The sequence below is a fragment of the Schistocerca gregaria genome, chromosome 5 (assembly GCF_023897955.1).
Source record: "Schistocerca gregaria isolate iqSchGreg1 chromosome 5, iqSchGreg1.2, whole genome shotgun sequence".
Lineage (NCBI taxonomy): Eukaryota > Metazoa > Arthropoda > Insecta > Orthoptera > Acrididae > Schistocerca > Schistocerca gregaria.
This window is the reverse complement of record NC_064924.1, coordinates 431,010,780-431,022,615: the sequence shown is the minus strand read 5'-3', so window position 1 is coordinate 431,022,615 and position 11,836 is coordinate 431,010,780. Positions and strand designations below refer to the sequence as shown.

Here is an 11,836-nt window from a genome sequence, read left to right as displayed (position 1 = left end):
CCGACCTATTATTTCAAATGACAATGTACAGATGCATAGAACGGAGGCTCTGAGTAATTTGTTAGATCGATGGGACCAGGAAATACTGTAACATCTACCATACTCTCCAGTCTTAAGTACCTTCTACTTTCAGGAAGCACACGTGACATTCCATTCGGAACTACTACAGAGTTTCGTCGGGCAACTAGACCGCTCGGTTCGAACGATCTACACAACCGCCTCTGTTAAATGTATACTACAACTGCCACATCGCCAACGGCCTTGCCGCAGTGGCAACACCGGTTCCCATCAGAACACCGAAGTTATCCACAGTCGGGCTGGGCTAGCACTTGGATGGGTGACCATCCGGTCTGCCAAGCGCTGTTGGCAAGCGGGTCGCGCTCAGCCCTTGTGAGGCAAACAGAGATACTTGGTTGAGAAGTAGCGGCTCCAGTCTCGGACACTGACGTATGGCCGTGAGAGCGGTGTGCTGACCACATGCCCCTCCATATCCGCATGCAGTGACGCCTGTGGTCTGAGAATGACACGGCCGCCGGTCAGTACCTTTGGACCTTAATGGCCTGTTAGATGGGTGTTAAGACTACCATATCGCTGGTGGAACTACCAACTTGCCCCTATACGCCAAGCCCATGACTAATTAGAGATATCAGCTACAAAATCTCGTACCAGAAAGGACCGTTTGATGTTTAATTGGTAATTTCTGTACACCAATATTCCAAAGCAATGTTCAGTATACAAATCGGCAAGCTTTATGTTGAGCCTTTGATTTACGTGAATATTTTGCTGACGTTCCACGGTACCATTTAAGCAATCCAGGCTATATAATAAATCGTCAAACGATCACATGTAATCTCGCACTTTTCTGATGGTAAAATACTCGTCAATTATGATAATACTTTGTTTGGAATGAAATATTTGATTTCATGTAATACATCACTTAAAAACTTCAGGTAAATCTTATTCTTTTCTTCCTAAACACACAGGAAAAGTACAAAAATCTAACAATGCTTCAATCAGAGATTCCACTGTTTAACACACGGTCACATTCCACCAATCGAAAATACCGTATGAAATATTCGGTTCTATTTTCCTCGCTTTCTCAAGGTTTCTTTAATCTTTATTACAGCGCTTTCGTTTTCTCTCTCAAAAGGAATTCCCGTTATGGGTTGATTTATCTCTCTACGCTTCCTCTTTTTTGTTTGTATTATCGTTTATATTAACTTGTCTTTCCCGTGAAGGTAAGAAAAAACTATTTCCCAATAAAGTGGGTCTTATTTAAAACTGTTTGTTACAAGATCCTATTACTAATTGAAAAAAAAAACGATCTTATGGTAACTTTGTCGAGTTTTCTCGTGATGCTACTGCATCCGTTATTTTCTGACAGTTGATGGTTCCTCAAAATCATAGCTAGGATTACAAATTCGCCTGTAGGATCTCATATAAGGGAATCCTCATCAGTGACTCATCTTTAGCTTCTATTTGTAATGGCCAATTTAAATATGACCGTTATAGTACCAAGAGCACAGCTTCAATGCCGGCAGTCTTATGTGATAAATCTATGGAACCGTTTATCATCCGCAACACAACGGTGTTTTTAGTACTTGCAACAACAGTTAGTTTTTGTAGGTGATTGTAGCTGCATTTCCGGGCGGCCAGCTTTGCCATTTCAGGTGAGAGTTTGGCGTTCAGTTGTTGCTCCTCAGTTCCTGCCTCTCTTAACATATCTATAACACATTTCATTTCCAAGGTTTGCATGTAAAATAATCAAAATTCAGAAACGTAGAATCATACTGGTAAAAAATATCAATCACTTACTATGGATCTGTAATTTTCGTATTTCACCGTTTACAGTACTTGGTACGTCACACTGGCCACTGATTATGCTGTTCAAATGGCTCTGAGCACTATGGGACTTAACATCTGTGGTCATCAGTCCCCTAGAACTTAGAAATACTTAAAGAATAGTAACACTTTGAAACATACATCTATTTTCTATCAATTGAAAATAGATAGTCGTCCTATTACAATTGTATCTCTCGTATTACGGCGACATTACACGGAGAAAACTGTGTAGGTGACGTTGCTGATTGTGATCCGTCATGCATGAACAACTCCGTAGCACTGATCCCGATATAGTGACGTACGGACACCGTAACAGTATCATCTACGATAAACACGGCATTGGCTATAAAGTGTTGAGCCTCCAAATTCGCCGGCGGTTCTGGGCGCTACAGTCTGGAAACGCGCGACCGCTACGGTCACAGGCTCGAATCCTGCTTCGAGCATGGATGTGTGTGATGTCCTTAGGTTAGTTAGGTTTAAGTAGTTCTAAGTTCTAGGGGACTTATGACCACAGCAGTTGAGTCCCATAGTGCTCAGAGCCATTTTGAACCTCCAAATTCTGCCAGCGAGTTTGAGCAGAACCAGGGGTTTATTAGTTATTGGGAGCTCCAACGTTAGGTGGGTGATGGAGCCCCTTAGGGAAATAGCTGAAAGGTCGGGGAATAAGGCCAGTGTTCACTCTGTCTGCTTGCCGGGGGGTCTCATCCGATATGTGGAGGAGGCCCTACCGGCGGCGATAGAGAGCACTGGGTGCACCCGATTGCAAATTGTTGCTCATGTCGGCACCAATGACTCCTGCCGTCTGGGTTCAGAGGTCATCCTCAGTTCGTACAGGCGGTTGGAGGAGTTGGTGAAGGCGGAAAGCCTCGCTCGCGGGGTGGAATCAGAGCTAACTATTTGTAGTATCGTTCCCAGAACCGATCGCGGTCCTCTGGTTTGGAGCCGAGTGGAAGGCTTAAACCAGAGGCTCAGACGATTCTGCGGAGAGCTGGGGTGCAAATTTCTCGACATCCGGTATCGGGTGGAGAAATGTAGGGCCCCCCTGAATAGGTCAGGCGTGCACTACACGCTGGAAGCGGCTACGAGGGTAGCGGAGTACGTGTGGAGTGCACATGGTTTTTTTTAGGTTAGAGAAATCCCTCCCTAGGCCCGACAAGACGCCTCCTGAGACGCGGCAAGGCAGGAGTAGGCAAAATGCAACAGGGAATAACAATATTAATGTGCTAATAGTAAACTGCAGGAGCGTCTATAGAAAAGTCCCAAAACTGCTCTCATTTATAAACGGTCACAACGCCCATACAGTACTAGGGACAGAAAGTTGGCTGAAACCACATGTAAACAGTAATGAAATCCTAAACTCAGATTGGAATGTATACCGCAGAGTCAGGCTGGACAGTGAAGGGGGAGGCGTGTTTATAGCGATAAGAAGGAAATTGACGGAGATTCGAATTGTGAAATGATTTGGGTGAAGGTCACGGTTAAAGCAGGCTCTTCTTCTTCTTTTAGTGTTCAACCCTGAGGTTGGTTTGCAGCAGAGCGCCATTCCTCTCTTCTGTCTGCTTTCCTCTTCATTTCCACATATGTGTTACATCCAACGTCATTCATGATCTGTTGCATGTATGATATCCTTGGTCGCCCCCGCCGATTCCTTCCCTCAATAACTCCTTCTGCTATTGTTCCAATGATATTGTTGTGTCGTAGGATATGCCCTACAAGTTTGTCTCTTCTTGTTTGGACGTGCCTCCACAGAGATCTGGTTTCCTGTACTCTTCTAAGCACCTCTTCATTTGTTACTTTGTCTGTCCAGCTGATGTTCATCATCCTTCTATAGCACCACATCTCCAGGGCCTCTAGCCGTCTTCTCTCTGCTCTTCCAACTGTCCAAGTTTCACATCCATATAGGGCCACACTCCAAACGAAACCTTTCATGATGCGTTTCCTTATTTTCAGACTGATGTTGTTGCTGGTGAGTAAGTTCCTTCTCCGATTAAATGCAATTTTGGCCTTTTGTATTCTGGTCGCAATTTCTTTCCGGCTTCTACCATCCCTTGTGATTTTGCTTCCCAGGTAAGTAAATTCCTGTATCACTTCCAGCTCCTCTCTTCCAATTCTAATTCTCGGAGGTTCATATTCTGCTCCTGTACTGCATACCATCACTTTAGTCTTTTTCTTGTTTATTCTCATTCCATACTGATTGTATAGAATTTTTTCCGTTGTTCTGAGGACTTCCTCTAGATCTTCTTCTGTCTCCGTGACTATAGCAATATCATCTGCATAACGTACCATGTCTATCTTCTGCCCATTAATTTTGATCCCCACCTCAGTAGTTTCTGGAACTTGGTCTATAGCTTCCTGGATGTAAGCATTGAATATAAGAGGAGAGAGAGCACATCCTTGTCTTACCCCTTTTCTAATATTTGCTTGTTGTTCCTGGTGACAGTTCCTAATCACTGCCACCTCATTCTTATAGAAACTGAGTATCACGCGGATGTCTTTGTACTTTATTCCAATTTTCCTCAGCACTCTGAACATCTCTTGCCAGATAACGTTATCAAATGCCTTTTCCATGTCTATAAAGACAATATAAGTTGGTTTATTTTTCTGTAATTGCTTTTCGATAATGAGTCTTAGTGCCAGAATCGCCTCTCTTGTTCCCAATCCCCTTCTGAAACCAAACTGATCTTCACTCAGCATATCCTCCACCTTCTCTTCAACTCTCTTCAGAACTATTTTTATGAGAATTTTTGATGCATGTGATATTAGGCTAAGAGTTCGGTGCTGTTCACATTTTGTAGCTGCTGCCTTCTTTGGTATAGGAACAATGATACATTTCTGGAAGTCTGTATCTCTCCTGTGTTATAGATGGACCTAATAAGTTTAAGCAGCATCATTTTCATGCCGTCACCAGCATTCTTTATTAGTTCTGCAGGGATGTCATCAATACCCGTTGCTTTGTTGTCCTGTAGTTCTTTTAGAGCTCTGTCAAATTCTTCTTGCAGAATGTCATCTCCCTTGTCATCTTCGTCTACTTCCTCTTCTCTTCCTATTACTTCCTCCGAAAGAGGTGTTCCAGCATACAACTCCTCTATGTATTCTTTCCATCTCTTCAGCACGTCTTCACCAAACAGCATTTTCCCATCTCTATTTTCATTGTGCCTGAGAGTACTATTTTACGTTTGTTAAAAAAAATTGATTTGCTGTTCTGTAGGCTAAATCAGTTCTTCCGTTTTGCATATTTTCTTCTACTTTCCTGCACATTTCTCCAAGAAAATTTTCTTTTGCTTTCCTAGCTTCTCTATTAACTAAATTCCTTAGTCTTCTGTATTCAGCTTTTCCTTGTTCCTCAGTTGCATTTTTGTATAATCTTCTGTTTTCTATAAGCTCAATAATATCTGCTGTAATCCATTTCCTCTTGTTTTTGGGTTCAGTTCTTCCAACTATCTTTTCTGCTGCTTTGTATATACCAGATTTAATCTGATTCCAGTCTTCATTTACTCCACCATGTTGAAAATTTTTAATTAGGTTGTCTGTTTCATGAGCATAGTGCTTTGCCAGTCCCTCAGTTTTCAGTTTTTCTAGTTCCCATTTAAGTTTTACTGGCTTCTTCTTCAAACGTTTGAATCTCAGTGAACTTTTCATCATGACCAGGTTATGATCACTGCCTATGTCTGCAGATGGATAGCTCCGGCAACCTTTTATCTGGTTCCTAAAACGTGCTTTCACTAGAATGTAGTCAATCTGTTGTCTCCTCAGGTCTCCAGGGGCCTTCCATGTATATCTTCTTCGTTTGTGGTGTTGGAAAAGAGTGTTTGCAACAACTAATTGGTGCTTTGAGCAGAACTCGATCAGTCGATCACCTCTTTCATTTCTTCTTCCAAGTCCATATTTGCCAACAATTCCTTCCTCTGGGTCTTCACCCACAATCGCGTTCCAGTCCCCCATGGCAATCAGGTTTTCATCTCCCTTAACATTTCTCATCGCATCACTTATTTCTTCGTATATTTCGTCAATGACTGCATCTTCTTCTTTGGATGTTGGCATGTATATTTGTATTATCACAGTGTCCTTTGGTTTAGTTTCAAGTTTGACTAGTATTATTCGAGAGCTATATTGCACATATCCCTTGACACGTGAGCCATAGTTTTTCCTCAAAATTATTCCAACTCCTCCCATTCCCGGTCTATCTTGGTCAGTTCCGGTGTGAATGACTCTGTATTCTCCAGACCAGAAATCACCTGGTTGGGGCCATCTCATCTCCGATATGCCCAGGATATCGATTTCCAGTCGCTCCATTTCAAGTTTTACATTTTCTAGCTTGCTACACTGAAGCAGTGTTCTCACATTCCAAGTGGCTATGTTAAAATTGGGATTCATTTCCTTCACGTTGTCTATATCTTTTGCAGTCCCCACCCGGAGATCCGATTGGGGGACTATTTTATCTCCGGAAAATTTTACGGAAGATACTGACATGGTTTACTGCTGATGCTTGGGATAACCGTAGTTCTAAGCAGGCTCAGACATGGTAATTGGATGTCTCTATAGGCCCCCGGGCTCAGCAGCTGTTGTGGCTCAGCATCTGAAGAATAATTTGGAAAATATTTCGAGTAGATTTCCCCACCATGTTATAGTTCTGGGTGGAGATTTTAATTTGCCGGATATAGACTGGGAGACTCAAACGTTCATAACGGGTGGCAGGGACAAAGAATCCAGTGAAATATTTTTAAGTGCTTTATCTGAAAACTACCTTGAGCAGTTAAACAGAGAACCGACTCGTGGCGATAACATATTAGACCTTCTGGTGACAAACAGACCCGAACTATTTGAATCAGTTAATGCAGAACAGGGAATCAGCGATCATAAAGCGGTTACTGCATCGATGATTTCAGCCGTAAATAGAAATATTAAAAAATGTAGGAAGATTTTTCTGTTTAGCAAAAGTGACAAAAAGCAGATTACAGAGTACCTGAAAGCTCAACACAAAAGTTTTGTCTCAAGTACAGATAGTGTTGAGGACCAGTGGACAAAGTTCAAAACCATCGTACAATATGCGTTAGATGAGTATGTGCCAAGCAAGATCGTAAGAGATGGGAAAGAGCCACCGTGGTACAACAACCGAGTCAGGAAACTGCTGCGGAAGCAAAGGGAACTTCACAGCAAAATAAACATAGCCAAAGCCTAGCAGACAATCAAAAATTACGCGAAGCGAAATGTAGTGTGAGGAGGGCAATGCGAGAGGCTTTCAATGAATTCGAAAGTAAAGTTCTACGTACTGCCTTGGCAGAAGATCCTAAGAAATTTTGGTCCTATGTCAAAGCGGTAGGTGCATCAAAACAAAATGTCCAGACACTCTGTGACCAAAATGGTACTGAAACAGAGGATGACACACTAAAGGCCGAAATACTAAATGTCTTCTTCCAAAGCTGTTTCACAGAGGAAGACTGCACTGTGCTTCCTTCTCTAGATTGTCGCACAGTTGACAAAATGGTAGATATCGAAATAGACGACAGAGGGATAGAGAAACAATTAAAATCGCTCAAAAGAGGAAAGGCCGCTGGTCCTGATGGGATACCAGTTCGATTTTACACAGAGTACGCGAAGGAACTTGCCCCCCTTCTTGCAGCGGTGTACCGTAGGTCTCTAGAAGAGCGAAGCGTTCCAAAGGATTGGAAAAGGGCACAGGTCATCCCCGTTTTCAAGAAGGGACGTCGAACAGATGTGCTGAACTATAGACCTATATCTCTAACGTCGATCAGTTGTAGAATTTTGGAACACGTATTATGTTCGAGTATAATGTCTTTTCTGGAGACTAGAAATCAACTCTGTAGGAATCAGCATGGGTTTCGAAAAAGACGGTCGTGTGAAACCCAGCTCGCGCTATTCGTCCACGAGACTCAGAGGGCCTTAGACACGGGTTCACAGGTAGATGCCGTGTTTCTTGACTTCCGCAAGGCGTTTGACACAGTTCCCCACAGTCGTTTAATGAACAAAGTAAGAGCATACGGACTATCAGATCAATTGTATGATTGGATTGAGGAGTTCCTAGATAACAAAACGCAGCATGTCATTTGTAAGTAAGCTGTTCTTTTTTTTTTTTTTTTTTTTTTTTTTTTTTTTTTTTTTTTTTTTTTTTTTTTTGTAACACCGCCGCCACGTAGCGCTCTGTATAAATATCACTGGCTGTGCCGTGCGCAGTCTATGTTTAGTTTGCATTGTTGTCTGCCATTGTAGTGTTGGGCAGCGGCAGCTGGATGCTAACAGCGCGTAGCGTTGCGCAGTTGGAGGTGAGCCGCCAGCAGTGGTGGACGTGAGGAGAGAGATGGCGGAGTTTTGTAAGTTGTAAGACTGGATGTCATGAACTATCATATATATTTTGACTATTAAGGTAAATACACTGTTTGTTCTCTATTAAAATCTTTCATTTGCTAACTATACCTATCAGTAGTTAGTGCCTTCCGTAGTTAGACTCTTTTATTTAGCTGGCAGTAGTGGTGCTCGCTGTATTGCAGTAGTTCGAGTAACGAAGATTTTTTGTGAGGTAAGTGATTTGTGAAAGGTATAGGTTAATGTTAGTCAGGGCCATTCTTTTGTAGGGATTATTGAAAGTCAGATTGCGTTGCGCTAAAAATATTGTGTGTCAGTTTAAGCACAGTTTTGTATAATTGTTCTAAGGGGACGTTTCACATTCTCAATGGAGAGAAGTCTTCCGAAGTAAGAGTGATTTCCGGTGTGCCGCAGGGGAGTGTCATAGGACCGTTGCTATTCACAATATACATAAATGACCTGGTGGATGACATCGGAAGTTCACTGAGGCTTTTTACAGATGATGCTGTGGTGTATCGAGAGGTTGCAACAATGGAAAATTGTACTGAAATGCAGGAGGATCTGCAGCGAATTGACGCATGGTGCACGGAATGGCAATTGAATCTCAATGTAGAATACATAGAAAGATAGGTCCCTTATCATTTAGCTACAAAATAGCAGGTCAGCAACTGGAAGCAGTTAATTCCATAAATTATCTGGGAGTACGCATTAGGAGTGATTTAAAATGGAATGATCGTATAAAGTTGATCGTCGGTAAAGCAGATGCCAGACTGGGATTCATTGGTAGAATCCTAAGGAAATGCAATCCGACAACAAAGGAAACAGGTTACAGCACGCTTGTTCGCCCACTGCTTGAATACTGCTCAGCAGTGTGGGGTCCGCACCAGATAGGGTTGATAGAAGAGATAGAGAAGATCCAACGGAGAGCAGCGCGCTTCGTTACAGGATCATTTAGTAATCGCGAAAGCGTTACGGAGATGATAGATAAACTCCAGTGGAAGACTCTGCAGGAGAGACGCTCAGTAGCTCGGTACGGGCTTTTATTAAAGTTTCGAGAACATACCTTCACCGAAGAGTCAGGCAGTGTATTGCTCCCTCCTACGTATATCTCGCGAAGAGACCATGAGGATAAAATCATAGAGATTAGAGCCCACACAGAAGCATACCGACAATCCTTCTTTCCACGAACAATACGAGACTGGAATAGAAGGGAGAACCGATAGAGGTACTCAGGGTACCCTCCGCCACACACCGTCAGGTGGCCTGCGGAGTATGGATGAAGATGTAGATGTAGGACACCGACTGAAGCGCCTACAAAACGAGATGCTGAACACTTCATACAGCGAAAAAAAGTATTTACTGGCCGCCCGGTCCGCCTGTATCCGTACAGCAAGCTTGGCCCGCGTAACACGTCAGTTCCGCCTCTTACAGCCACACACAGCATCTCTGAATCGCTATCAGTACTCACTGGAAGCGGTGATACGAAAGACAGCACGAAGACCGTCAAAGGCCATGACATGAACATGTCCAGGTAATATCGTTCCTCCTCTTGCTAGCGAACTCACAACAGCCCACGATTCACACATTTATCATGATTTGCACTTTCACCTTCTTAAGGTTGATTAGCGTGTTTACCGACCGGCCACTGGTTCTGATGGGATGCCAATACTCAGAGTATGCGAATGAACTTGTCCCTGCTCTGGCAGCAGTGTACCGAAGCTCACTAGAGAAGCGAAGCGTTGCTGGTGACAGGAAAAAAAGATCGGGGATCATTCCAGTTTTCGAGAAGTGTCGGTGAACAGATACACATTACTTGTCCGCCTTCGTAGCAAGCCGGCACGATAGCTCAGCGTGTTCGGTCAGAGAGCTGATTGGCCTCTGTAATAAAGAAACTGAGTGAAAGGATCAACAACCAACTTGAACGGATGTTATGTGACGTCCGCTACTACAAAAAAAAAAAAAAATCGCAGCAGTAGTGTTACCGCCTACCATGCAAGGATGCAAGGGGGCCCGGGTTGGATTCCCGGCACAGGAGTGGGTGTTGCGTGTCCTTCGTCTTCATTTTCATCATCATTCACAGGCAAGTCGCCAAAGTGGCGTCAAGTAAAAAGACTTGCAATTCACGGCCGCACTCCGAAGGGGATGTACCGACCTATAAATACCATACGATCATTTCATTTCCTTGCACAATTCTGTCGGGTTGTATCTCTGACGTAAGTGTGTTTCAGAATTGTTAAACAAGAGATGAAGCTCTTTATAAGGATCAACATGGATTCTCAAAACAACCCTCTTGTGAAACCAAGCTCCCTCTGTTTCCACGAGACTCAGAGAGCAATAATTACCGGCGTCAAGGTCGATGTGTTCCTTGACCTTCAGAAGTTGTTCGAAACAGTTCCGCGCTGTCACCTAACGCTCAGCTAAAGACTGTGGGTTTTCAGCTTAACTGTGTGAATTAATAGCAACCAAAACACAGCATGTCATTCTTAACTGATAGACATCTTCAGACGTAAATGTAATTTTGAGTGCACCGCAAGGGAAAGGTAAAGGACTTTTTTTTCGAAAAACGTGTAAACGACCTAGTGGATTATGATGGGAGTTCTACGAGGCTTCTTGCATATTGTGCTGTTTTATACGCAGAAGTCGTAAGGGCAGAACATTCTAGCGAAACGCAGACTTAAAGATGGTCGACGCTTGGTTCATGGAGTGCCAATTGACCTCAGCATTAACAAACGTAAAGTGCTACGTGTAAGTAGGTGGAAAGACACATTATTCTATGACTATACGATTGCAGAACACTCACTGGAAGCTGCCACATCCATAAAAAATGTAGGAGTATTCTTGTAAAGCGATATAATGTGCAACGCCAACATAAAGGTAATCGCTGGCAAGGCAGATCGGATGCCAGACAGATTGGTTGGAAGATCCTGAATGCATGAACTGTTAATCTAATTGTACGATGATTCTCGCACTTGTCAGCTCTTGCATTCTTTGGAATTGTGTGGATGATATTTTTCCGAAAGTCAGGTGCTATGTGACGAGACTCATACTACCTACACACAAACGTGAATAGTAGTTTTGTTGCCACTTCCCCACATGATTTTAGAAATTCTCGTGGAATGTTATGTTTCCCCACTGCCCTAACATTGGACCACCATCTCTTCTAAATCGGCTCCTATTTCTTCTTCTATCCCATCAGACAACTCTTTCCCATCATAGAGGCCTTCAGTGTACTCTTTCCACTTATCCGCTCTCTCCTCAGCAGTTAACAGTAGAATTATTAATGTTACCACCCTTGCTTTTCATTTCATTGAATGTTCTTTTGAATTTCCTATATGCTGAGTCAGTCCTTCCGACAATCATTTCTTCTTCGATTTCTTCATATTTTTCCCGCAGCCATATCGTCTTAGCTTCCCTGAAATTCCTATTTATTTCATTCTTCAGTGACTTGTATTTCTGTTTCCTGAATTTCCTTGAACGTTTTTGTACTTCCGCCTTTAATAGATGAACTGAAGTGTTTCTTCTCTTATCCATGGTTTCTTTGCTATTACTTTCTGTGTACTTATATTTGCTTTTTCCCGCTTCTGTGATTGTCCTTTTTAGAAATGTATATTCCTCTTCAATTGTACTGCCTAGTGAGCTATTCCTTATTGTTGTACCTATAGCCTTCGAGAAG

General features: G+C 42.8%; 1 pseudogene; it reads left to right on the top strand.

The window, feature by feature from the left end:
* Positions 1-251: 251 nt before the first annotated feature.
* LOC126274408 (5S ribosomal RNA) lies at positions 252-369 on the top strand (annotated as a pseudogene).
* Positions 370-11,836: the final 11,467 nt, after the last annotated feature.